This window comes from Amia ocellicauda, chromosome 11 (assembly GCF_036373705.1).
Source record: "Amia ocellicauda isolate fAmiCal2 chromosome 11, fAmiCal2.hap1, whole genome shotgun sequence".
NCBI classification, from domain to species: Eukaryota; Metazoa; Chordata; class Actinopteri; order Amiiformes; family Amiidae; genus Amia; species Amia ocellicauda.
The window spans coordinates 25,550,124-25,573,995 of NC_089860.1; the positions used below are offsets into that span (position 1 = coordinate 25,550,124).

Consider the following 23,872-nt stretch of genomic DNA (forward strand, 5'->3'; position numbering starts at 1 on the left):
AGATGGAAACCTGTCACCCGGACGTCCCGGCGGATCGCCTGCATGAACGGCTCCAAGCAGAGGACGTACAGCAGGGCCGACAGGGGACAACCCTGCCGGACCCCCGACCTGACCGGAAATGGTTCGGTCAGGTGGCGGTTCACAAGGACCCTGCTGCTTAGGCCGCTGTAGATGATCTTGACCCACCTCCTCAGGCCAAGAGCGAGACCCATCCTCTCCATAACAAGCTGCAGGTATTCGTGGCCCACTCTGTCGAAGGCTTTCTCCTGGTCCAAGCTGATTAGGACCAGGGGAAGCCTTCTCTCGTTCGAGTAGGCCACGACATCCCTGAGCAGCATGGCGTTGTCGGCCGCCGATCTCCCCCGGGCACCACAGACCTGGTCGGGACCCACGACTTGAGGGAGTGGCCGCTGCAGCCGGAGCGTCAGTGCTTTGGCCAGTATCTTGTAGTCGGTGCACAGGAGGCTGACTGGCCGCCAGTTCCTCAGATCTTTCGTGTCTCCCTTCTTGTGAAGAAGGGAGAGGATACTCTTCTTCATCGAAGGGGCCAATCTGCCCTCTCTGTACATCGACCCCAGGACCTGGCCCAGATCTTCCTTAAGCACCTCCCAAAAGATCTTATAGAACTCAGCAGGGATCCCGTCGGGACCCGGTGTCCTTCCAGAGTTAAGACTCTTTATCACCTGGGAGAGTTCAGTGGTGGTGATCTCTGGATCCTCCTCCTCCTCCTCGTCCCCCTCATTGCGGGATTCCAACAGGGACAGAAAGTGATGGATCAGATTTTGATCCACCACCTTCTGGTCGTACAACTCCCTGTAGAAATCCCGCACCACTGTCTCAACAGCCTCTCTGCCCTCCACCTCTTGCCCCGAGGAGTCGATCATGGAGGACATTGCAGGCCGCCTCTCCTTCGTTTTCTTGAAGAAGAAGCGGCTGCATTTCTCATCGTCCTCCATGATGCGGACCCTGGAAAGGACCTTGATCTTTTCTTGCTCCTCCCGATAGAGGGCGGAGAGACTCAGTTTGACCCGGGCCACCTCCTCAGCTAGGTCGAAGCCTCTGAGCTGTAAAAGACTCAGGCGCTGGAGGCGGGCGTTTAGATGGGAATATCTCGCCCGCCTCTCGCGAGCTTTCCGTTTCCCCAGCTGAATGAAGTAGCCCTTGGTTCTTTTCTTCATCATCTCCCACCACTCTATGGGAGAATCAAAAAGGTCCTTCAGGGTCCTCCACTCCTCGAGGCGTCTGCTAAAGGTCTTAATCACACGAGGGTCATCGAGCAGAGAGGTGTTGAGCTTCCAGACCCCAGGCCCCGACTCCCGTGTGCTCGGAATGAGCACCTCTGTCGTCAGGAGCCTGTGGTCTGAAAAGAAGACCGCCTCCGAAGACATAGCGGTCCTCTCCAGTGGCTTGCTGAGGAGGACGAGATCTATCCTGGAGAAGGAGGAGCCAGAAGAACTCACCCAGGTGAACAAGGGGACCAGGTCCCGACCTGCGTCGCAGAGTTCAAAGTCCTCCACGAACGCAGCGAGGTCCCTGCTGGATCTATCGTTGCGGGGCTTACTCCGGTCTACATCCCTCAGAGCACAGTTGAAATCACCTGAAATGATAACTGGCAAGGTGCCGATCAGGAGCGGGCGTAGCTGAGGGAGAAAGAGGACTCTCTCTCTCTGGCTGGTGGGGGCATAGACATTGACCAGCCTCAATACAGCCCCCTTGTATTTAAAATCGAGGCTGGCCAGTCTGCCCGCCTCTATAACCTTGAATGTTTTAACTATTAAGAAGGGGTTTTTCAGGAGTACGGCAATCCCGTCCGCTCGGGACACATTGGACCCCGACCAGAAGGATTCTCCTAGGGTCCAAGTGTCCCGGAGATCTTTGTATTCTTTTTGGAACGGGATGCCGCACTCCTGCAAACAGATAATATCCGCCTTCATTCCAGCCAGAGAGTTTAAAACATCGGTCCTCTTTTTCACCTCAGCAATGCTCCTCACATTAATTGAAATAATAGTTAATGCCATAATGGCTGTGAGGGCAATTACCCGCTCCGTAACAATCATGTAAAGAAACCTTTCTCTTCCCCACTCCTCTCTTCTCCCTCACCTAGCTTAGCGCTAGCACCCATCATTTCAATCATTTGCCTCACCGCTTGATCCTCTAGGAAGACTATGGGGGGGGCTCGGCTCCCGCCACCCGGTAAGGCGGGCAAAACTCCACTGGGCTCAGGGCCCGTGGTGCTGGAGGTTCTCCCTGGTTCCTTTGAGGCCGAGGCCCGACGAACAGATGGCAGGGCAGAGGCTTTATGTACAACTGGGGAGAAAACTGTATAGACCCCGCTAGTCGTTCTTTTAACTAATGGTGGGGGAGGGGGTGGTCTCTCCCTTCCCGGCTGTCTGCCGCCGCAGGCCTCCTCCCCCAGCGCCAGTGACCTTGCCATCACGTCCCTGATGTCTTTCTGGGAAAGGACACTGGCGCCGACTCTCGTCTCCTGAGGACCTGCGGCTCTCCCACTACTGCCGGGAGGGCATACCTGACCCCTCCCCTGGGAAAGTCTCAGTTGTGGGGCAGGAGGAATGTTATTTCTAGGGGGCCTCTCATCTACCAGGCTGCCCACTCGGGGCAGTGGAGAAGGCCCACCACTCTCCTCTCCGGAGTCAGAGTGGGGCGTATAAAAATTAGAGGGAGGGGACTCTGGAGCGGGGGAGGAGCCGGCAGGGGGGGGAGAATCTGCAGAATGAATCCTCTTTTTCATCATGCCCCCCCTACCCATGCTCCTCTTCTCAGCCCTCCTTCTCTTCCCCGCTACCACTGTCCACTCTCCCTCTGCCTCCACTTCTGACCCAGAGTCAGAGAGGGAGCCTATGAGGCTCCTGAGGATTGTTTCCTCTCTACCCCCATCTTGGGGTATCACCTTTGGAGGAGCCTCCGCTTGGTTTTCTCTCTCTCCACCACCCCCGAGGGCCCGCGCCCTATTTGCATAGGAGGAGGGACAATTTCTAAAGAGGTGCCCTCCCCCACCGCACAGGTTGCAGGCCCTCTCCTGCTTGCAGGCCCTGGTCTGATGTTCCCCGCCGCAGACCTTGCACTTAACAACGGTACAGGCTGCGGCTAAATGACCCAGGGCCCCGCAGTTCCTACATAATTTGGGCATGCCATGATAAAAGACAAGCCCCCTATTTGCTCCTAAAACCACGGTGCTTGGTAGATGGCGTACTCCGCCGATGGCGGCCACTTCCACCTGCAGGCGCACCTGCCACCGCCTAGCACCGGTCCAGACCCCATCCTCATCATTAACTCTCCTACTTTCAGACAGGATCTCACAGTGTCTCCTCAGCCATACTTCTACGTCGTACTCTGCCACTGCTTCGTTGTAAAACTGAATAGTTACAATTTTGATCTCTCTATCTGTCAGGGCGTCGACCACAAAGTCATTCAGGGGCATGCTGTCTTTTTTCTCCCTATACAGGTTCCAAAAACTCTCCAGCACTTGAGGGTTCTTAAAGCTCACCTCGAACACGTCCCTAGGTCCAGGCAGTTTTACCACACAGTTCAGCTCAGAAGGGGCAAAGCCCAGGCCCCTCTGCAGCACGGACCTGCTGAACTCCAGCCGGGTGAGGGCCGCGGTCTCGGCTCCAGCCTCACGGCTGAAGCGCACCGCATTATGGCGCCTCACACCGGCGGTTCGCTGGGCCATGCTGCACTTTCCTACCTTGGAGAAGGGTCGGGAGGCTCTCAATCCGGAGGTCGGGGCAAGTCCACCTGGCTGGGGAGCAACTTCCACCTCCGGGGCTCTTGCAGGGAGCGGGCCTTGCGGGGAGAAGTCCGGGCCCTGGCTGCAGGAGGCCTCCCTCAGGGACGTTGCCGATCGGCCTGGTCGGTCCCTGGAATCCGAGGCCTCTCCTGGATCCTGGCTGGTGACGTCAGCGGGGAGCAGTCCTGGTCAGGCCGGGCTCCGGGTAGATGGTCGGCCGGGCTTCTGGATGGGACCCACTCCGTGAGGAGTCCTCCGACCCCTCTGGCTAGGTCCCCTGTCGCTCCCGGTCCGTCCCAATCTCCACTCGCCTCGGCCTCCGGACCGCTCCAAGGACCCAGGACTCTGCAGCTCTGTCAACCGGCACCTCCCCGTCTCGTCTGGTCTGGCCTGATGGATCAGCTCCCTGCAAGGAAAAAAGAAAGACTGTCAAGTACAGTTCAAAAGCCCCCTGCTGGACAAAGGTTTCTCTCGCTATTGAAGGGAAACCCGAGTCCAAGATGCTGCCAGGTAAGTATGAGTTGGAAAGGCGACCCATGCCACGGGCGCCTGGCACGACCCCATCACCATCCCAGGGTGGGTAAAATGTCAGCTCGATGCTCAAGGGTCATGTGATCAATCATTTCTTGCAGTGTTCAGGCCTGCCTCCTGTGACACTGAGGGTCATCTTGTAATTGTCGTTTTTGCCTGGATGTCTTGAAATTCTGAAGAACTAAATGAGGATAAGCGTTTTCCCATGACGCTCTCTGGCCCCGCCCCTCCCGGCGGGCGGCCGCGATGGCCAAAGCCCCGGCTTTTCATTTGGGAACACTGGTGGACGTTCCCCCGTCAATTCCACGGAGGAAATATTTGTTGTCATTGGCTGAGAGGGATCATCAGTGCTATTCCAATTATATGGGAACAGCAGAGAGGGAGAGACTGAGACGTAGAGATAAACATTGATAGAAAGGCAGGGAGAAGAATGGGAGAGAGATTCAAAACAATCATTCTAGAAAAGAAAGCAGAGAAACTATTTGCCAGCTGACAAGGAGCCACGGCACCACACCAGGTATATGAGCACTTTGAGAGAGCATTTCTCATCGCTTATGGCCATACCACCCTGAATATCAACCGATCTCGTCTGATCTCGCAAACTAAGCAGGCTCAGGCCTGGTCAGTACTCGGATGGGAGAGTGCCTGGGAATACCAGGTGCTGTAAGCTTTTTCACACTGTTGACAGCAGGGGGCACCTATTCCTCACACCTCACTTGTATTTTCTCCTCCATGCGTGCCTCTCGCACAAACAGAAAAAAAACAAAAAGCTCCGTAAACGCGTGCAGCCCACCCACTCATGCGGAAAGGAGCGGAGCGAAGCAATAACGATCTGTTTTTCATCGTACAAGAATGATGAGGGGAGAGCGCGAACGCAGTCCCCCACTACCAGAAATTTTGCAGTCGAGATTCCCACATTTGGGGAATTCGCAGGGGTCAGCACAACCGGAGTGCAATGGCCGAGCCTCGCCCTGGGTGAACCACCTTCGTGATCATGGTATCTCCCCTGCCAGGTAAGTATGAGTTGGAAAGGCGACCCATGCCACGGGCGCCTGGCACGACCCCATCACCATCCCAGGGTGGGTAAAATGTCAGCTCGATGCTCAAGGGTCATGTGATCAATCATTTCTTGCAGTGTTCAGGCCTGCCTCCTGTGACACTGAGGGTCATCTTGTAATTGTCGTTTTTGCCTGGATGTCTTGAAATTCTGAAGAACTAAATGAGGATAAGCGTTTTCCCATGACGCTCTCTGGCCCCGCCCCTCCCGGCGGGCGGCCGCGATGGCCAAAGCCCCGGCTTTTCATTTGGGAACACTGGTGGACGTTCCCCCGTCAATTCCACGGAGGAAATATTTGTTGTCATTGGCTGAGAGGGATCATCAGTGCTATTCCAATTATATGGGAACAGCAGAGAGGGAGAGACTGAGACGTAGAGATAAACATTGATAGAAAGGCAGGGAGAAGAATGGGAGAGAGATTCAAAACAATCATTCTAGAAAAGAAAGCAGAGAAACTATTTGCCAGCTGACAAGGAGCCACGGCACCACACCAGGTATATGAGCACTTTGAGAGAGCATTTCTCATCGCTTATGGCCATACCACCCTGAATATCAACCGATCTCGTCTGATCTCGCAAACTAAGCAGGCTCAGGCCTGGTCAGTACTCGGATGGGAGAGTGCCTGGGAATACCAGGTGCTGTAAGCTTTTTCACACTGTTGACAGCAGGGGGCACCCATTCCTCACACCTCACTTGTATTTTCTCCTACATGCGTGCCTCTCGCAGAAACAGAAAAAAAACAAAAAGCTCCGTAAACGCATGCAGCCCACCCACTCATGCGGAAAGGAGCGGAGCGAAGCAATAACGATCTGTTTTTCATTGTACAAGAATGATGAGGGGAGAGCGCGAACGCAGTCCCCCACTACCAGAAATTTTGCAGTCGAGATTCCCACATTTGGGGAATTCGCAGGGGTCAGCACAACCGGAGTGCAATGGCCGAGCCTCGCCCTGGGTGAACCACCTTCGTGATCATGGTATCTCCCCTGCCAGGTAAGTATGAGTTGGAAAGGCGACCCATGCCACGGGCGCCTGGCACGACCCCATCACCATCCCAGGGTGGGTAAAATGTCAGCTCGATGCTCAAGGGTCATGTGATCAATCATTTCTTGCAGTGTTCAGGCCTGCCTCCTGTGACACTGAGGGTCATCTTGTAATTGTCGTTTTTGCCTGGATGTCTTGAAATTCTGAAGAACTAAATGAGGATAAGCGTTTTCCCATGACGCTCTCTGGCCCCGCCCCTCCCGGCGGGCGGCCGCGATGGCCAAAGCCCCGGCTTTTCATTTGGGAACACTGGTGGACGTTCCCCCGTCAATTCCACGGAGGAAATATTTGTTGTCATTGGCTGAGAGGGATCATCAGTGCTATTCCAATTATATGGGAACAGCAGAGAGGGAGAGACTGAGACGTAGAGATAAACATTGATAGAAAGGCAGGGAGAAGAATGGGAGAGAGATTCAAAACAATCATTCTAGAAAAGAAAGCAGAGAAACTATTTGCCAGCTGACAAGGAGCCACGGCACCACACCAGGTATATGAGCACTTTGAGAGAGCATTTCTCATCGCTTATGGCCATACCACCCTGAATATCAACCGATCTCGTCTGATCTCGCAAACTAAGCAGGCTCAGGCCTGGTCAGTACTCGGATGGGAGAGTGCCTGGGAATACCAGGTGCTGTAAGCTTTTTCACACTGTTGACAGCAGGGGGCACCTATTCCTCACACCTCACTTGTATTTTCTCCTCCATGCGTGCCTCTCGCACAAACAGAAAAAAAACAAAAAGCTCCGTAAACGCGTGCAGCCCACCCACTCATGCGGAAAGGAGCGGAGCGAAGCAATAACGATCTGTTTTTCATCGTACAGGAATGATGAGGGGAGAGCGCGAACGCAGTCCCCCACTACCAGAAATTTTGCAGTCGAGATTCCCACATTTGGGGAATTCGCAGGGGTCAGCACAACCGGAGTGCAATGGCCGAGCCTCGCCCTGGGTGAACCACCTTCGTGATCATGGTATCTCCCCTGCCAGGTAAGTATGAGTTGGAAAGGCGACCCATGCCACGGGCGCCTGGCACGACCCCATCACCATCCCAGGGTGGGTAAAATGTCAGCTCGATGCTCAAGGGTCATGTGATCAATCATTTCTTGCAGTGTTCAGGCCTGCCTCCTGTGACACTGAGGGTCATCTTGTAATTGTCGTTTTTGCCTGGATGTCTTGAAATTCTGAAGAACTAAATGAGGATAAGCGTTTTCCCATGACGCTCTCTGGCCCCGCCCCTCCCGGCGGGCGGCCGCGATGGCCAAAGCCCCGGCTTTTCATTTGGGAACACTGGTGGACGTTCCCCCGTCAATTCCACGGAGGAAATATTTGTTGTCATTGGCTGAGAGGGATCATCAGTGCTATTCCAATTATATGGGAACAGCAGAGAGGGAGAGACTGAGACGTAGAGATAAACATTGATAGAAAGGCAGGGAGAAGAATGGGAGAGAGATTCAAAACAATCATTCTAGAAAAGAAAGCAGAGAAACTATTTGCCAGCTGACAAGGAGCCACGGCACCACACCAGGTATATGAGCACTTTGAGAGAGCATTTCTCATCGCTTATGGCCATACCACCCTGAATATCAACCGATCTCGTCTGATCTCGCAAACTAAGCAGGCTCAGGCCTGGTCAGTACTCGGATGGGAGAGTGCCTGGGAATACCAGGTGCTGTAAGCTTTTTCACACTGTTGACAGCAGGGGGCACCCATTCCTCACACCTCACTTGTATTTTCTCCTACATGCGTGCCTCTCGCAGAAACAGAAAAAAAACAAAAAGCTCCGTAAACGCATGCAGCCCACCCACTCATGCGGAAAGGAGCGGAGCGAAGCAATAACGATCTGTTTTTCATTGTACAAGAATGATGAGGGGAGAGCGCGAACGCAGTCCCCCACTACCAGAAATTTTGCAGTCGAGATTCCCACATTTGGGGAATTCGCAGGGGTCAGCACAACCGGAGTGCAATGGCCGAGCCTCGCCCTGGGTGAACCACCTTCGTGATCATGGTATCTCCCCTGCCAGGTAAGTATGAGTTGGAAAGGCGACCCATGCCACGGGCGCCTGGCACGACCCCATCACCATCCCAGGGTGGGTAAAATGTCAGCTCGATGCTCAAGGGTCATGTGATCAATCATTTCTTGCAGTGTTCAGGCCTGCCTCCTGTGACACTGAGGGTCATCTTGTAATTGTCGTTTTTGCCTGGATGTCTTGAAATTCTGAAGAACTAAATGAGGATAAGCGTTTTCCCATGACGCTCTCTGGCCCCGCCCCTCCCGGCGGGCGGCCGCGATGGCCAAAGCCCCGGCTTTTCATTTGGGAACACTGGTGGACGTTCCCCCGTCAATTCCACGGAGGAAATATTTGTTGTCATTGGCTGAGAGGGATCATCAGTGCTATTCCAATTATATGGGAACAGCAGAGAGGGAGAGACTGAGACGTAGAGATAAACATTGATAGAAAGGCAGGGAGAAGAATGGGAGAGAGATTCAAAACAATCATTCTAGAAAAGAAAGCAGAGAAACTATTTGCCAGCTGACAAGGAGCCACGGCACCACACCAGGTATATGAGCACTTTGAGAGAGCATTTCTCATCGCTTATGGCCATACCACCCTGAATATCAACCGATCTCGTCTGATCTCGCAAACTAAGCAGGCTCAGGCCTGGTCAGTACTCGGATGGGAGAGTGCCTGGGAATACCAGGTGCTGTAAGCTTTTTCACACTGTTGACAGCAGGGGGCACCTATTCCTCACACCTCACTTGTATTTTCTCCTCCATGCGTGCCTCTCGCACAAACAGAAAAAAAACAAAAAGCTCCGTAAACGCGTGCAGCCCACCCACTCATGCGGAAAGGAGCGGAGCGAAGCAATAACGATCTGTTTTTCATCGTACAGGAATGATGAGGGGAGAGCGCGAACGCAGTCCCCCACTACCAGAAATTTTGCAGTCGAGATTCCCACATTTGGGGAATTCGCAGGGGTCAGCACAACCGGAGTGCAATGGCCGAGCCTCGCCCTGGGTGAACCACCTTCGTGATCATGGTATCTCCCCTGCCAGGTAAGTATGAGTTGGAAAGGCGACCCATGCCACGGGCGCCTGGCACGACCCCATCACCATCCCAGGGTGGGTAAAATGTCAGCTCGATGCTCAAGGGTCATGTGATCAATCATTTCTTGCAGTGTTCAGGCCTGCCTCCTGTGACACTGAGGGTCATCTTGTAATTGTCGTTTTTGCCTGGATGTCTTGAAATTCTGAAGAACTAAATGAGGATAAGCGTTTTCCCATGACGCTCTCTGGCCCCGCCCCTCCCGGCGGGCGGCCGCGATGGCCAAAGCCCCGGCTTTTCATTTGGGAACACTGGTGGACGTTCCCCCGTCAATTCCACGGAGGAAATATTTGTTGTCATTGGCTGAGAGGGATCATCAGTGCTATTCCAATTATATGGGAACAGCAGAGAGGGAGAGACTGAGACGTAGAGATAAACATTGATAGAAAGGCAGGGAGAAGAATGGGAGAGAGATTCAAAACAATCATTCTAGAAAAGAAAGCAGAGAAACTATTTGCCAGCTGACAAGGAGCCACGGCACCACACCAGGTATATGAGCACTTTGAGAGAGCATTTCTCATCGCTTATGGCCATACCACCCTGAATATCAACCGATCTCGTCTGATCTCGCAAACTAAGCAGGCTCAGGCCTGGTCAGTACTCGGATGGGAGAGTGCCTGGGAATACCAGGTGCTGTAAGCTTTTTCACACTGTTGACAGCAGGGGGCACCTATTCCTCACACCTCACTTGTATTTTCTCCTCCATGCGTGCCTCTCGCACAAACAGAAAAAAAACAAAAAGCTCCGTAAACGCGTGCAGCCCACCCACTCATGCGGAAAGGAGCGGAGCGAAGCAATAACGATCTGTTTTTCATCGTACAGGAATGATGAGGGGAGAGCGCGAACGCAGTCCCCCACTACCAGAAATTTTGCAGTCGAGATTTCCACATTTGGGGAATTCGCAGGGGTCAGCACAACCGGAGTGCAATGGCCGAGCCTCGCCCTAGGTGAACCACCTTCGTGATCATGGTATCTCCCCTGCCAGGTAAGTATGAGTTGGAAAGGCGACCCATGCCACGGGCGCCTGGCACGACCCCATCACAATCCCAGGGTGGGTAAAATGTCAGCTCGATGCTCAAGGGTCATGTGATCAATCATTTCTTGCAGTGTTCAGGCCTGCCTCCTGTGACACTGAGGGTCATCTTGTAATTGTCGTTTTTGCCTGGATGTCTTGAAATTCTGAAGAACTAAATGAGGATAAGCGTTTTCCCATGACGCTCTCTGGCCCCGCCCCTCCCGGCGGGCGGCCGCGATGGCCAAAGCCCCGGCTTTTCATTTGGGAACACTGGTGGACGTTCCCCCGTCAATTCCACGGAGGAAATATTTGTTGTCATTGGCTGAGAGGGATCATCAGTGCTATTCCAATTATATGGGAACAGCAGAGAGGGAGAGACTGAGACGTAGAGATAAACATTGATAGAAAGGCAGGGAGAAGAATGGGAGAGAGATTCAAAACAATCATTCTAGAAAAGAAAGCAGAGAAACTATTTGCCAGCTGACAAGGAGCCACGGCACCACACCAGGTATATGAGCACTTTGAGAGAGCATTTCTCATCGCTTATGGCCATACCACCCTGAATATCAACCGATCTCGTCTGATCTCGCAAACTAAGCAGGCTCAGGCCTGGTCAGTACTCGGATGGGAGAGTGCCTGGGAATACCAGGTGCTGTAAGCTTTTTCACACTGTTGACAGCAGGGGGCACCTATTCCTCACACCTCACTTGTATTTTCTCCTCCATGCGTGCCTCTCGCACAAACAGAAAAAAAACAAAAAGCTCCGTAAACGCGTGCAGCCCACCCACTCATGCGGAAAGGAGCGGAGCGAAGCAATAACGATCTGTTTTTCATCGTACAGGAATGATGAGGGGAGAGCGCGAACGCAGTCCCCCACTACCAGAAATTTTGCAGTCGAGATTCCCACATTTGGGGAATTCGCAGGGGTCAGCACAACCGGAGTGCAATGGCCGAGCCTCGCCCTGGGTGAACCACCTTCATGATCATGGTATCTCCCCTGCCAGGTAAGTATGAGTTGGAAAGGCGACCCATGCCACGGGCGCCTGGCACGACCCCATCACCATCCCAGGGTGGGTAAAATGTCAGCTCGATGCTCAAGGGTCATGTGATCAATCATTTCTTGCAGTGTTCAGGCCTGCCTCCTGTGACACTGAGGGTCATCTTGTAATTGTCGTTTTTGCCTGGATGTCTTGAAATTCTGAAGAACTAAATGAGGATAAGCGTTTTCTCATGACGCTCTCTGGCCCCGCCCCTCCCGGCGGGCGGCCGCGATGGCCAAAGCCCCGGCTTTTCATTTGGGAACACTGGTGGACGTTCCCCCGTCAATTCCACGGAGGAAATATTTGTTGTCATTGGCTGAGAGGGATCATCAGTGCTATTCCAATTATATGGGAACAGCAGAGAGGGAGAGACTGAGACGTAGAGATAAACATTGATAGAAAGGCAGGGAGAAGAATGGGAGAGAGATTCAAAACAATCATTCTAGAAAAGAAAGCAGAGAAACTATTTGCCAGCTGACAAGGAGCCACGGCACCACACCAGGTATATGAGCACTTTGAGAGAGCATTTCTCATCGCTTATGGCCATACCACCCTGAATATCAACCGATCTCGTCTGATCTCGCAAACTAAGCAGGCTCAGGCCTGGTCAGTACTCGGATGGGAGAGTGCCTGGGAATACCAGGTGCTGTAAGCTTTTTCACACTGTTGACAGCAGGGGGCACCTATTCCTCACACCTCACTTGTATTTTCTCCTCCATGCGTGCCTCTCGCACAAACAGAAAAAAAACAAAAAGCTCCGTAAACGCGTGCAGCCCACCCACTCATGCGGAAAGGAGCGGAGCGAAGCAATAACGATCTGTTTTTCATCGTACAGGAATGATGAGGGGAGAGCGCGAACGCAGTCCCCCACTACCAGAAATTTTGCAGTCGAGATTCCCACATTTGGGGAATTCGCAGGGGTCAGCACAACCGGAGTGCAATGGCCGAGCCTCGCCCTGGGTGAACCACCTTCGTGATCATGGTATCTCCCCTGCCAGGTAAGTATGAGTTGGAAAGGCGACCCATGCCACGGGCGCCTGGCACGACCCCATCACCATCCCAGGGTGGGTAAAATGTCAGCTCGATGCTCAAGGGTCATGTGATCAATCATTTCTTGCAGTGTTCAGGCCTGCCTCCTGTGACACTGAGGGTCATCTTGTAATTGTCGTTTTTGCCTGGATGTCTTGAAATTCTGAAGAACTAAATGAGGATAAGCGTTTTCCCATGACGCTCTCTGGCCCCGCCCCTCCCGGCGGGCGGCCGCGATGGCCAAAGCCCCGGCTTTTCATTTGGGAACACTGGTGGACGTTCCCCCGTCAATTCCACGGAGGAAATATTTGTTGTCATTGGCTGAGAGGGATCATCAGTGCTATTCCAATTATATGGGAACAGCAGAGAGGGAGAGACTGAGACGTAGAGATAAACATTGATAGAAAGGCAGGGAGAAGAATGGGAGAGAGATTCAAAACAATCATTCTAGAAAAGAAAGCAGAGAAACTATTTGCCAGCTGACAAGGAGCCACGGCACCACACCAGGTATATGAGCACTTTGAGAGAGCATTTCTCATCGCTTATGGCCATACCACCCTGAATATCAACCGATCTCGTCTGATCTCGCAAACTAAGCAGGCTCAGGCCTGGTCAGTACTCGGATGGGAGAGTGTCTGGGAATACCAGGTGCTGTAAGCTTTTTCACACTGTTGACAGCAGGGGGCACCTATTCCTCACACCTCACTTGTATTTTCTCCTCCATGCGTGCCTCTCGCACAAACAGAAAAAAAACAAAAAGCTCCGTAAACGCGTGCAGCCCACCCACTCATGCGGAAAGGAGCGGAGCGAAGCAATAACGATCTGTTTTTCATCGTACAGGAATGATGAGGGGAGAGCGCGAACGCAGTCCCCCACTACCAGAAATTTTGCAGTCGAGATTCCCACATTTGGGGAATTCGCAGGGGTCAGCACAACCGGAGTGCAACGGCCGAGCCTCGCCCTGGGTGAACCACCTTCGTGATCATGGTATCTCCCCTGCCAGGTAAGTATGAGTTGGAAAGGCGACCCATGCCACGGGCGCCTGGCACGACCCCATCACCATCCCAGGGTGGGTAAAATGTCAGCTCGATGCTCAAGGGTCATGTGATCAATCATTTCTTGCAGTGTTCAGGCCTGCCTCCTGTGACACTGAGGGTCATCTTGTAATTGTCGTTTTTGCCTGGATGTCTTGAAATTCTGAAGAACTAAATGAGGATAAGCGTTTTCCCATGACGCTCTCTGGCCCCGCCCCTCCCGGCGGGCGGCCGCGATGGCCAAAGCCCCGGCTTTTCATTTGGGAACACTGGTGGACGTTCCCCCGTCAATTCCACGGAGGAAATATTTGTTGTCATTGGCTGAGAGGGATCATCAGTGCTATTCCAATTATATGGGAACAGCAGAGAGGGAGAGACTGAGACGTAGAGATAAACATTGATAGAAAGGCAGGGAGAAGAATGGGAGAGAGATTCAAAACAATCATTCTAGAAAAGAAAGCAGAGAAACTATTTGCCAGCTGACAAGGAGCCACGGCACCACACCAGGTATATGAGCACTTTGAGAGAGCATTTCTCATCGCTTATGGCCATACCACCCTGAATATCAACCGATCTCGTCTGATCTCGCAAACTAAGCAGGCTCAGGCCTGGTCAGTACTCGGATGGGAGAGTGCCTGGGAATACCAGGTGCTGTAAGCTTTTTCACACTGTTGACAGCAGGGGGCACCTATTCCTCACACCTCACTTGTATTTTCTCCTCCATGCGTGCCTCTCGCACAAACAGAAAAAAAACAAAAAGCTCCGTAAACGCGTGCAGCCCACCCACTCATGCGGAAAGGAGCGGAGCGAAGCAATAACGATCTGTTTTTCATCGTACAGGAATGATGAGGGGAGAGCGCGAACGCAGTCCCCCACTACCAGAAATTTTGCAGTCGAGATTCCCACATTTGGGGAATTCGCAGGGGTCAGCACAACCGGAGTGCAATGGCCGAGCCTCGCCCTGGGTGAACCACCTTCATGATCATGGTATCTCCCCTGCCAGGTAAGTATGAGTTGGAAAGGCGACCCATGCCACGGGCGCCTGGCACGACCCCATCACCATCCCAGGGTGGGTAAAATGTCAGCTCGATGCTCAAGGGTCATGTGATCAATCATTTCTTGCAGTGTTCAGGCCTGCCTCCTGTGACACTGAGGGTCATCTTGTAATTGTCGTTTTTGCCTGGATGTCTTGAAATTCTGAAGAACTAAATGAGGATAAGCGTTTTCCCATGACGCTCTCTGGCCCCGCCCCTCCCGGCGGGCGGCCGCGATGGCCAAAGCCCCGGCTTTTCATTTGGGAACACTGGTGGACGTTCCCCCGTCAATTCCACGGAGGAAATATTTGTTGTCATTGGCTGAGAGGGATCATCAGTGCTATTCCAATTATATGGGAACAGCAGAGAGGGAGAGACTGAGACGTAGAGATAAACATTGATAGAAAGGCAGGGAGAAGAATGGGAGAGAGATTCAAAACAATCATTCTAGAAAAGAAAGCAGAGAAACTATTTGCCAGCTGACAAGGAGCCACGGCACCACACCAGGTATATGAGCACTTTGAGAGAGCATTTCTCATCGCTTATGGCCATACCACCCTGAATATCAACCGATCTCGTCTTATCTCGCAAACTAAGCAGGCTCAGGCCTGGTCAGTACTCGGATGGGAGAGTGTCTGGGAATACCAGGTGCTGTAAGCTTTTTCACACTGTTGACAGCAGGGGGCACCTATTCCTCACACCTCACTTGTATTTTCTCCTCCATGCGTGCCTCTCGCACAAACAGAAAAAAAACAAAAAGCTCCATAAACGCGTGCTGCCCACCCACTCATGCGGAAAGGAGCGGAGCGAAGCAATAACGATCTGTTTTTCATCGTACAGGAATGATGAGGGGAGAGCGCGAACGCAGTCCCCCACTACCAGAAATTTTGCAGTCGAGATTCCCACATTTGGGGAATTCGCAGGGGTCAGCACAACCGGAGTGCAATGGCCGAGCCTCGCCCTGGGTGAACCACCTTCGTGATCATGGTATCTCCCCTGCCAGGTAAGTATGAGTTGGAAAGGCGACCCATGCCACGGGCGCCTGGCACGACCCCATCACCATCCCAGGGTGGGTAAAATGACAGCTCGATGCTCAAGGGTCATGTGATCAATCATTTCTTGCAGTGTTCAGGCCTGCCTCCTGTGACACTGAGGGTCATCTTGTAATTGTCGTTTTTGCCTGGATGTCTTGAAATTCTGAAGAACTAAATGAGGATAAGCGTTTTCCCATGACGCTCTCTGGCCCCGCCCCTCCCGGCGGGCGGCCGCGATGGCCAAAGCCCCGGCTTTTCATTTGGGAACACTGGTGGACGTTCCCCCGTCAATTCCACGGAGGAAATATTTGTTGTCATTGGCTGAGAGGGATCATCAGTGCTATTCCAATTATATGGGAACAGCAGAGAGGGAGAGACTGAGATGTAGAGATAAACATTGATAGAAAGGCAGGGAGAAGAATGGGAGAGAGATTCAAAACAATCATTCTAGAAAAGAAAGCAGAGAAACTATTTGCCAGCTGACAAGGAGCCACGGCACCACACCAGGTATATGAGCACTTTGAGAGAGCATTTCTCATCGCTTATGGCCATACCACCCTGAATATCAACCGATCTCGTCTGATCTCGCAAACTAAGCAGGCTCAGGCCTGGTCAGTACTCGGATGGGAGAGTGCCTGGGAATACCAGGTGCTGTAAGCTTTTTCACACTGTTGACAGCAGGGGGCACCTATTCCTCACACCTCACTTGTATTTTCTCCTCCATGCGTGCCTCTCGCACAAACAGAAAAAAAACAAAAAGCTCCGTAAACGCGTGCAGCCCACCCACTCATGCGGAAAGGAGCGGAGCGAAGCAATAACGATCTGTTTTTCATCGTACAGGAATGATGAGGGGAGAGCGCGAATGCAGTCCCCCACTACCAGAAATTTTGCAGTCGAGATTCCCACATTTGGGGAATTCGCAGGGGTCAGCTCAACCGGAGTGCAATGGCCGAGCCTCGCCCTGGGTGAACCACCTTCGTGATCATGGTATCTCCCCTGCCAGGTAAGTATGAGTTGGAAAGGCGACCCATGCCACGGGCGCCTGGCACGACCCCATCACCATCCCAGGGTGGGTAAAATGTCAGCTCGATGCTCAAGGGTCATGTGATCAATCATTTCTTGCAGTGTTCAGGCCTGCCTCCTGTGACACTGAGGGTCATCTTGTAATTGTCGTTTTTGCCTGGATGTCTTGAAATTCTGAAGAACTAAATGAGGATAAGCGTTTTCCCATGACGCTCTCTGGCCCCGCCCCTCCCGGCGGGCGGCCGCGATGGCCAAAGCCCCGGCTTTTCATTTGGGAACACTGGTGGACGTTCCCCCGTCAATTCCACGGAGGAAATATTTGTTGTCATTGGCTGAGAGGGATCATCAGTGCTATTCCAATTATATGGGAACAGCAGAGAGGGAGAGACTGAGACGTAGAGATAAACATTGATAGAAAGGCAGGGAGAAGAATGGGAGAGAGATTCAAAACAATCATTCTAGAAAAGAAAGCAGAGAAACTATTTGCCAGCTGACAAGGAGCCACGGCACCACACCAGGTATATGAGCACTTTGAGAGAGCATTTCTCATCGCTTATGGCCATACCACCCTGAATATCAACCGATCTCGTCTGATCTCGCAAACTAAGCAGGCTCAGGCCTGGTCAGTACTCGGATGGGAGAGTGCCTGGGAATACCAGATGCTGTAAGCTTTTTCACACTGTTGACAGCAGGGGGCACCTATTCCTCACACCTCACTTGTATTTTCTCCTCCATGCGTGCCTCTCGCACAAACAGAAAAAAAACAAAAAGCTCCGTAAACGCGTGCAGCCCACCCACTCATGCGGAAAGGAGCGGAGCGAAGCAATAACGATCTGTTTTTCATCGTACAGGAATGATGAGGGGAGAGCGCGAACGCAGTCCCCCACTACCAGAAATTTTGCAGTCGAGATTCCCACATTTGGGGAATTCGCAGGGGTCAGCACAACCGGAGTGCAATGGCCGAGCCTCGCCCTGGGTGAACCACCTTCGTGATCATGGTATCTCCCCTGCCAGGTAAGTATGAGTTGGAAAGGCGACCCATGCCACGGGCGCCTGGCACGACCCCATCACCATCCCAGGGTGGGTAAAATGTCAGCTCGATGCTCAAGGGTCATGTGATCAATCATTTCTTGCAGTGTTCAGGCCTGCCTCCTGTGACACTGAGGGTCATCTTGTAATTGTCGTTTTTGCCTGGATGTCTTGAAATTCTGAAGAACTAAATGAGGATAAGCGTTTTCCCATGACGCTCTCTGGCCCCGCCCCTCCCGGCGGGCGGCCGCGATGGCCAAAGCCCCGGCTTTTCATTTGGGAACACTGGTGGACGTTCCCCCGTCAATTCCACGGAGGAAATATTTGTTGTCATTGGCTGAGAGGGATCATCAGTGCTATTCCAATTATATGGGAACAGCAGAGAGGGAGAGACTGAGACGTAGAGATAAACATTGATAGAAAGGCAGGGAGAAGAATGGGAGAGAGATTCAAAACAATCATTCTAGAAAAGAAAGCAGAGAAACTATTTGCCAGCTGACAAGGAGCCACGGCACCACACCACACCAGGTATATGAGCACTTTGAGAGAGCATTTCTCATCGCTTATGGCCATACCACCCTGAATATCAACCGATCTCGTCTGATCTCGCAAACTAAGCAGGCTCAGGCCTGGTCAGTACTCGGATGGGAGAGTGCCTGGGAATACCAGGTGCTGTAAGCTTTTTCACACTGTTGACAGCAGGGGGCACCTATTCCTCACACCTCACTTGTATTTTCTCCTCCATGCGTGCCTCTCGCACAAACAGAAAAAAAACAAAAAGCTCCGTAAACGCGTGCAGCCCACCCACTCATGCGGAAAGGAGCGGAGCGAAGCAATAACGATCTGTTTTTCATCGTACAGGAATGATGAGGGGAGAGCGCGAACGCAGTCCCCCACTACCAGAAATTTTGCAGTCGAGATTCCCACATTTGGGGAATTCGCAGGGGTCAGCACAACCGGAGTGCAATGGCCGAGCCTCGCCCTGGGTGAACCACCTTCGTGATCATGGTATCTCCCCTGCCAGGTAAGTATGAGTTGGAAAGGCGACCCATGCCACGGGCGCCTGGCACGACCCCATCACCATCCCAGGGTGGGTAAAATGTCAGCTCGATGCTCAAGGGTCATGTGATCAATCATTTCTTGCAGTGTTCAGGCCTGCCTCCTGTGACACTGAGGGTCATCTTGTAATTGTCGTTTTTGCCTGGATGTCTTGAAATTCTGAAGAACTAAATGAGGATAAGCGTTTTCCCATGACGCTCTCTGGCCCCGCCCCTCCCGGCGGGCGGCCGCGATGGCCAAAGCCCCGGCTTTTCATTTGGGAACACTGGTGGACGTTCCCCCGTCAATTCCACGGAGGAAATATTTGTTGTCATTGGCTGAGAGGGATCATCAGTGCTATTCCAATTATATGGGAACAGCAGAGAGGGAGAGACTGAGACGTAGAGATAAACATTGATAGAAAGGCAGGGAGAAGAATGGGAGAGAGATTCAAAACAATCATTCTAGAAAAGAAAGCAGAGAAACTACTTGCCAGCTGACAAGGAGCCACGGCACCACACCACACCAGGTATATGAGCACTTTGAGAGAGCATTTCTCATCGCTTATGGCCATACCACCCTGAATATCAACCGATCTCGTCTGATCTCGCAAACTAAGCAGGCTCAGGCCTGGTCAGTACTCGGATGGGAGAGTGCCTGGGAATACCAGATGCTGTAAGCTTTTTCACACTGTTGACAGCAGGGGGCACCTATTCCTCACACCTCACTTGTATTTTCTCCTCCATGCGTGCCTCTCGCACAAACAGAAAAAAAACAAAAAGCTCCGTAAACACGTGCAGCCCACCCACTCATGCGGAAAGGAGCGGAGCGAAGCAATAACGATCTGTTTTTCATCGTACAGGAATGATGAGGGGAGAGCGCGAACGCAGTCCCCCACTACCAGAAATTTTGCAGTCGAGATTCCCACATTTGGGGAATTCGCAGGGGTCAGCACAACCGGAGTGCAATGGCCGAGCCTCGCCCTGGGTGAACCACCTTCGTGATCATGGTATCTCCCCTGCCAGGTAAGTATGAGTTGGAAAGGCGACCCATGCCACGGGCGCCTGGCACGACCCCATCACCATCCCAGGGTGGGTAAAATGTCAGCTCGATGCTCAAGGGTCATGTGATCAATCATTTCTTGCAGTGTTCAGGCCTGCCTCCTGTGACACTGAGGGTCATCTTGTAATTGTCGTTTTTGCCTGGATGTCTTGAAATTCTGAAGAACTAAATGAGGATAAGCGTTTTCCCATGACGCTCTCTGGCCCCGCCCCTCCCGGCGGGCGGCCGCGATGGCCAAAGCCCCGGCTTTTCATTTGGGAACACTGGTGGACGTTCCCCCGTCAATTCCACGGAGGAAATATTTGTTGTCATTGGCTGAGAGGGATCATCAGTGCTATTCCAATTATATGGGAACAGCAGAGAGGGAGAGACTGAGACGTAGAGATAAACATTGATAGAAAAGAAAGCAGAGAAACTATTTGCCAGCTGACAAGGAGCCACGGCACCACACCACACCAGGTATATGAGCACTTTGAGAGAGCATTTCTCATCGCTTATGGCCATACCACCCTGAATATCAACCGATCTCGTCTGATCTCGCAAACTAAGCGGGCTCAGGCCTGGTCAGTACTCGGATGGGAGAGTGCCTGGGAATACCAGGTGCTGTAAGCTTTTTCACACTGTTGACAGCAGGGGGCACCTATTCCTCACACCTCACTTGTATTTTCTCCTCCATGCGTGCCTCTCGCACAAACAGAAAAAAAACAAAAAGCTCCGTAAACGCGTGCAGCCCACCCACTCATGCGGAAAGGAGCGGAGCGAAGCAATAACGATCTGTTTTTCATCGTACAGGAATGATGAGGGGAGAGCGCGAACGCAGTCCCCCACTACCAGAAATTTTGCAGTCGAGATTCCCACATTTGGGGAATTCGCAGGGGTCAGCACAACCGGAGTGCAATGGCCGAGCCTCGCCCTGGGTGAACCACCTTCATGATCATGGTATCTCCCCTGCCAGGTAAGTATGAGTTGGAAAGGCGACCCATGCCACGGGCGCCTGGCACGACCCCATCACCATCCCAGGGTGGGTAAAATGTCAGCTCGATGCTCAAGGGTCATGTGATCAATCATTTCTTGCAGTGTTCAGGCCTGCCTCCTGTGACACTGAGGGTCATCTTGTAATTGTCGTTTTTGCCTGGATGTCTTGAAATTCTGAAGAACTAAATGAGGATAAGCGTTTTCCCATGACGCTCTCTGGCCCCGCCCCTCCCGGCGGGCGGCCGCGATGGCCAAAGCCCCGGCTTTTCATTTGGGAACACTGGTGGACGTTCCCCCGTCAATTCCACGGAGGAAATATTTGTTGTCATTGGCTGAGAGGGATCATCAGTGCTATTCCAATTATATGGGAACAGCAGAGAGGGAGAGACTGAGACGTAGAGATAAACATTGATAGAAAGGCAGGGAGAAGAATGGGAGAGAGATTCAAAACAATCATTCTAGAAAAGAAAGCAGAGAAACTATTTGCCAGCTGACAAGGAGCCACGGCACCACACCACACCAGGTATATGAGCACTTTGAGAGAGCATTTCTCATCGCTTATGGCCATACCACCCTGAATATCAACCGATCTCGTCTGATCTCGCAAACTAAGCAGGCTCAGGCCTGGTCAGTACTCGGATGGGAGAGTGCCTGGGAATACCAGGTGCTGTAAGCTTTTTCACACTGTTGACAGCAGGGGGCACCTATTCCTCACACCTCACTTGTATTTTCTCCTCCATGCGTGCCTCTCGCACAAACAGAAAAAAAACAAAAAGCTCCGTAAACGCGTGCAGCCCACCCACTCATGCGGAAAGGAGCGGAGCGAAGCAATAACGATCTGTTTTTCATCGTACAGGAATGATGAGGGGAGAGCGCGAACGCAGTCCCCCACTACCAGAAATTTTGCAGTCGAGATTCCCACATTTGGGGAATTCGCAGGGGTCAGCACAACCGGAGTGCAATGGCCGAGCCTCGCCCTGGGTGAACCACCTTCGTGATCATGGTATCTCCCCTGCCAGGTAAGTATGAGTTGGAAAGGCGACCCATGCCACGGGCGCCTGGCACGACCCCATCACCATCCCAGGGTGGGTAAAATGTCAGCTCGATGCTCAAGGGTCATGTGATCAATCATTTCTTGCAGTGTTCAGGCCTGCCTCCTGTGACACTGAGGGTCATCTTGTAATTGTCGTTTTTGCCTGGATGTCTTGAAATTCTGAAGAACTAAATGAGGATAAGCGTTTTCCCATGACGCTCTCTGGCCCCGCCCCTCCCGGCGGGCGGCCGCGATGGCCAAAGCCCCGGCTTTTCATTTGGGAACACTGGTGGACGTTCCCCCGTCAATTCCACGGAGGAAATATTTGTTGTCATTGGCTGAGAGGGATCATCAGTGCTATTCCAATTATATGGGAACAGCAGAGAGGGAGAGACTGAGACGTAGAGATAAACATTGATAGAAAAGAAAGCAGAGAAACTATTTGCCAGCTGACAAGGAGCCACGGCACCACACCACACCAGGTATATGAGCACTTTGAGAGAGCATTTCTCATCGCTTATGGCCATACCACCCTGAATATCAACCGATCTCGTCTGATCTCGCAAACTAAGCGGGCTCAGGCCTGGTCAGTACTCGGATGGGAGAGTGCCTGGGAATACCAGGTGCTGTAAGCTTTTTCACACTGTTGACAGCAGGGGGCACCTATTCCTCACACCTCACTTGTATTTTCTCCTCCATGCGTGCCTCTCGCACAAACAGAAAAAAAACAAAAAGCTCCGTAAACGCGTGCAGCCCACCCACTCATGCGGAAAGGAGCGGAGCGAAGCAATAACGATCTGTTTTTCATCGTACAGGAATGATGAGGGGAGAGCGCGAACGCAGTCCCCCACTACCAGAAATTTTGCAGTCGAGATTCCCACATTTGGGGAATTCGCAGGGGTCAGCACAACCGGAGTGCAATGGCCGAGCCTCGCCCTGGGTGAACCACCTTCATGATCATGGTATCTCCCCTGCCAGGTAAGTATGAGTTGGAAAGGCGACCCATGCCACGGGCGCCTGGCACGACCCCATCACCATCCCAGGGTGGGTAAAATGTCAGCTCGATGCTCAAGGGTCATGTGATCAATCATTTCTTGCAGTGTTCAGGCCTGCCTCCTGTGACACTGAGGGTCATCTTGTAATTGTCGTTTTTGCCTGGATGTCTTGAAATTCTGAAGAACTAAATGAGGATAAGCGTTTTCCCATGACGCTCTCTGGCCCCGCCCCTCCCGGCGGGCGGCCGCGATGGCCAAAGCCCCGGCTTTTCATTTGGGAACACTGGTGGACGTTCCCCCGTCAATTCCACGGAGGAAATATTTGTTGTCATTGGCTGAGAGGGATCATCAGTGCTATTCCAATTATATGGGAACAGCAGAGAGGGAGAGACTGAGACGTAGAGATAAACATTGATAGAAAAGAAAGCAGAGAAACTATTTGCCAGCTGACAAGGAGCCACGGCACCACACCACACCAGGTATATGAGCACTTTGAGAGAGCATTTCTCATCGCTTATGGCCATACCACCCTGAATATCAACCGATCTCGTCTGATCTCGCAAACTAAGCGGGCTCAGGCCTGGTCAGTACTCGGATGGGAGAGTGCCTGGGAATACCAGGTGCTGTAAGCTTTTTCACACTGTTGACAGCAGGGGGCACCTATTCCTCACACCTCACTTGTATTTTCTCCTCCATGCGTGCCTCTCGCACAAACAGAAAAAAAACAAAAAGCTCCGTAAACGCGTGCAGCCCACCCACTCATGCGGAAAGGAGCGGAGCGAAGCAATAACGATCTGTTTTTCATCGTACAGGAATGATGAGGGGAGAGCGCGAACGCAGTCCCCCACTACCAGAAATTTTGCAGTCGAGATTCCCACATTTGGGGAATTCGCAGGGGTCAGCACAACCGGAGTGCAATGGCCGAGCCTCGCCCTAGGTGAACCACCTTCATGATCATGGTATCTCCCCTGCCAGGTAAGTATGAGTTGGAAAGGCGACCCATGCCACGGGCGCCTGGCACGACCCCATCACCATCCCAGGGTGGGTAAAATGT

The 23,872-nt window shown here is 52.5% G+C and overlaps 19 non-coding genes and 18 pseudogenes across 19 annotated transcripts; 18 read left to right on the plus strand and 19 right to left on the minus strand.

The window, feature by feature from the left end:
• Positions 1-4,829: 4,829 nt before the first annotated feature.
• On the plus strand, positions 4,830-4,949 carry LOC136763704 (uncharacterized; annotated as a pseudogene).
• A 187-nt stretch (positions 4,950-5,136) lies between these two features.
• On the minus strand, positions 5,137-5,300 carry LOC136763699 (U1 spliceosomal RNA). The gene has a single exon (XR_010821026.1). It is a non-coding gene; the product is annotated as a U1 spliceosomal RNA (small nuclear RNA).
• Positions 5,301-5,863: 563 nt separating this feature from the next.
• Positions 5,864-5,983, plus strand: LOC136763715 (uncharacterized; annotated as a pseudogene).
• Positions 5,984-6,170: 187 nt separating this feature from the next.
• LOC136763700 (U1 spliceosomal RNA) lies at positions 6,171-6,334 on the minus strand. The gene has a single exon (XR_010821027.1). It is a non-coding gene; the product is annotated as a U1 spliceosomal RNA (small nuclear RNA).
• A 563-nt stretch (positions 6,335-6,897) lies between these two features.
• LOC136763726 (uncharacterized) lies at positions 6,898-7,017 on the plus strand (annotated as a pseudogene).
• A 187-nt stretch (positions 7,018-7,204) lies between these two features.
• LOC136763701 (U1 spliceosomal RNA) lies at positions 7,205-7,368 on the minus strand. Its single transcript, XR_010821028.1, has one exon. It is a non-coding gene; the product is annotated as a U1 spliceosomal RNA (small nuclear RNA).
• Positions 7,369-7,931: 563 nt separating this feature from the next.
• On the plus strand, positions 7,932-8,051 carry LOC136763737 (uncharacterized; annotated as a pseudogene).
• Positions 8,052-8,238: 187 nt separating this feature from the next.
• LOC136763702 (U1 spliceosomal RNA) lies at positions 8,239-8,402 on the minus strand. Its single transcript, XR_010821029.1, has one exon. It is a non-coding gene; the product is annotated as a U1 spliceosomal RNA (small nuclear RNA).
• A 563-nt stretch (positions 8,403-8,965) lies between these two features.
• LOC136763749 (uncharacterized) lies at positions 8,966-9,085 on the plus strand (annotated as a pseudogene).
• A 187-nt stretch (positions 9,086-9,272) lies between these two features.
• LOC136763703 (U1 spliceosomal RNA) lies at positions 9,273-9,436 on the minus strand. Its single transcript, XR_010821030.1, has one exon. It is a non-coding gene; the product is annotated as a U1 spliceosomal RNA (small nuclear RNA).
• Positions 9,437-9,999: 563 nt separating this feature from the next.
• Positions 10,000-10,119, plus strand: LOC136763760 (uncharacterized; annotated as a pseudogene).
• Positions 10,120-10,306: 187 nt separating this feature from the next.
• LOC136763748 (U1 spliceosomal RNA) lies at positions 10,307-10,470 on the minus strand. The gene has a single exon (XR_010821070.1). It is a non-coding gene; the product is annotated as a U1 spliceosomal RNA (small nuclear RNA).
• A 563-nt stretch (positions 10,471-11,033) lies between these two features.
• On the plus strand, positions 11,034-11,153 carry LOC136763772 (uncharacterized; annotated as a pseudogene).
• A 187-nt stretch (positions 11,154-11,340) lies between these two features.
• Positions 11,341-11,504, minus strand: LOC136763681 (U1 spliceosomal RNA). Its single transcript, XR_010821010.1, has one exon. It is a non-coding gene; the product is annotated as a U1 spliceosomal RNA (small nuclear RNA).
• A 563-nt stretch (positions 11,505-12,067) lies between these two features.
• LOC136763783 (uncharacterized) lies at positions 12,068-12,187 on the plus strand (annotated as a pseudogene).
• Positions 12,188-12,374: 187 nt separating this feature from the next.
• Positions 12,375-12,538, minus strand: LOC136763705 (U1 spliceosomal RNA). The gene has a single exon (XR_010821031.1). It is a non-coding gene; the product is annotated as a U1 spliceosomal RNA (small nuclear RNA).
• A 563-nt stretch (positions 12,539-13,101) lies between these two features.
• On the plus strand, positions 13,102-13,221 carry LOC136763840 (uncharacterized; annotated as a pseudogene).
• Positions 13,222-13,408: 187 nt separating this feature from the next.
• Positions 13,409-13,572, minus strand: LOC136763753 (U1 spliceosomal RNA). Its single transcript, XR_010821074.1, has one exon. It is a non-coding gene; the product is annotated as a U1 spliceosomal RNA (small nuclear RNA).
• A 563-nt stretch (positions 13,573-14,135) lies between these two features.
• Positions 14,136-14,255, plus strand: LOC136763795 (uncharacterized; annotated as a pseudogene).
• Positions 14,256-14,442: 187 nt separating this feature from the next.
• Positions 14,443-14,606, minus strand: LOC136763683 (U1 spliceosomal RNA). The gene has a single exon (XR_010821011.1). It is a non-coding gene; the product is annotated as a U1 spliceosomal RNA (small nuclear RNA).
• An 870-nt stretch (positions 14,607-15,476) lies between these two features.
• Positions 15,477-15,640, minus strand: LOC136763706 (U1 spliceosomal RNA). Its single transcript, XR_010821032.1, has one exon. It is a non-coding gene; the product is annotated as a U1 spliceosomal RNA (small nuclear RNA).
• Positions 15,641-16,203: 563 nt separating this feature from the next.
• Positions 16,204-16,323, plus strand: LOC136763806 (uncharacterized; annotated as a pseudogene).
• A 187-nt stretch (positions 16,324-16,510) lies between these two features.
• On the minus strand, positions 16,511-16,674 carry LOC136763763 (U1 spliceosomal RNA). Its single transcript, XR_010821083.1, has one exon. It is a non-coding gene; the product is annotated as a U1 spliceosomal RNA (small nuclear RNA).
• A 563-nt stretch (positions 16,675-17,237) lies between these two features.
• Positions 17,238-17,357, plus strand: LOC136763661 (uncharacterized; annotated as a pseudogene).
• Positions 17,358-17,544: 187 nt separating this feature from the next.
• On the minus strand, positions 17,545-17,708 carry LOC136763707 (U1 spliceosomal RNA). The gene has a single exon (XR_010821033.1). It is a non-coding gene; the product is annotated as a U1 spliceosomal RNA (small nuclear RNA).
• A 568-nt stretch (positions 17,709-18,276) lies between these two features.
• On the plus strand, positions 18,277-18,396 carry LOC136763813 (uncharacterized; annotated as a pseudogene).
• A 187-nt stretch (positions 18,397-18,583) lies between these two features.
• LOC136763708 (U1 spliceosomal RNA) lies at positions 18,584-18,747 on the minus strand. Its single transcript, XR_010821034.1, has one exon. It is a non-coding gene; the product is annotated as a U1 spliceosomal RNA (small nuclear RNA).
• Positions 18,748-19,315: 568 nt separating this feature from the next.
• On the plus strand, positions 19,316-19,435 carry LOC136763662 (uncharacterized; annotated as a pseudogene).
• Positions 19,436-19,622: 187 nt separating this feature from the next.
• Positions 19,623-19,786, minus strand: LOC136763709 (U1 spliceosomal RNA). Its single transcript, XR_010821035.1, has one exon. It is a non-coding gene; the product is annotated as a U1 spliceosomal RNA (small nuclear RNA).
• A 521-nt stretch (positions 19,787-20,307) lies between these two features.
• On the plus strand, positions 20,308-20,427 carry LOC136763841 (uncharacterized; annotated as a pseudogene).
• A 187-nt stretch (positions 20,428-20,614) lies between these two features.
• LOC136763684 (U1 spliceosomal RNA) lies at positions 20,615-20,778 on the minus strand. The gene has a single exon (XR_010821012.1). It is a non-coding gene; the product is annotated as a U1 spliceosomal RNA (small nuclear RNA).
• A 568-nt stretch (positions 20,779-21,346) lies between these two features.
• Positions 21,347-21,466, plus strand: LOC136763814 (uncharacterized; annotated as a pseudogene).
• A 187-nt stretch (positions 21,467-21,653) lies between these two features.
• Positions 21,654-21,817, minus strand: LOC136763710 (U1 spliceosomal RNA). The gene has a single exon (XR_010821036.1). It is a non-coding gene; the product is annotated as a U1 spliceosomal RNA (small nuclear RNA).
• A 521-nt stretch (positions 21,818-22,338) lies between these two features.
• LOC136763842 (uncharacterized) lies at positions 22,339-22,458 on the plus strand (annotated as a pseudogene).
• Positions 22,459-22,645: 187 nt separating this feature from the next.
• LOC136763685 (U1 spliceosomal RNA) lies at positions 22,646-22,809 on the minus strand. Its single transcript, XR_010821013.1, has one exon. It is a non-coding gene; the product is annotated as a U1 spliceosomal RNA (small nuclear RNA).
• Positions 22,810-23,330: 521 nt separating this feature from the next.
• Positions 23,331-23,450, plus strand: LOC136763844 (uncharacterized; annotated as a pseudogene).
• A 187-nt stretch (positions 23,451-23,637) lies between these two features.
• Positions 23,638-23,801, minus strand: LOC136763750 (U1 spliceosomal RNA). Its single transcript, XR_010821071.1, has one exon. It is a non-coding gene; the product is annotated as a U1 spliceosomal RNA (small nuclear RNA).
• Between the last annotated feature and the right edge of the window lie 71 nt (positions 23,802-23,872).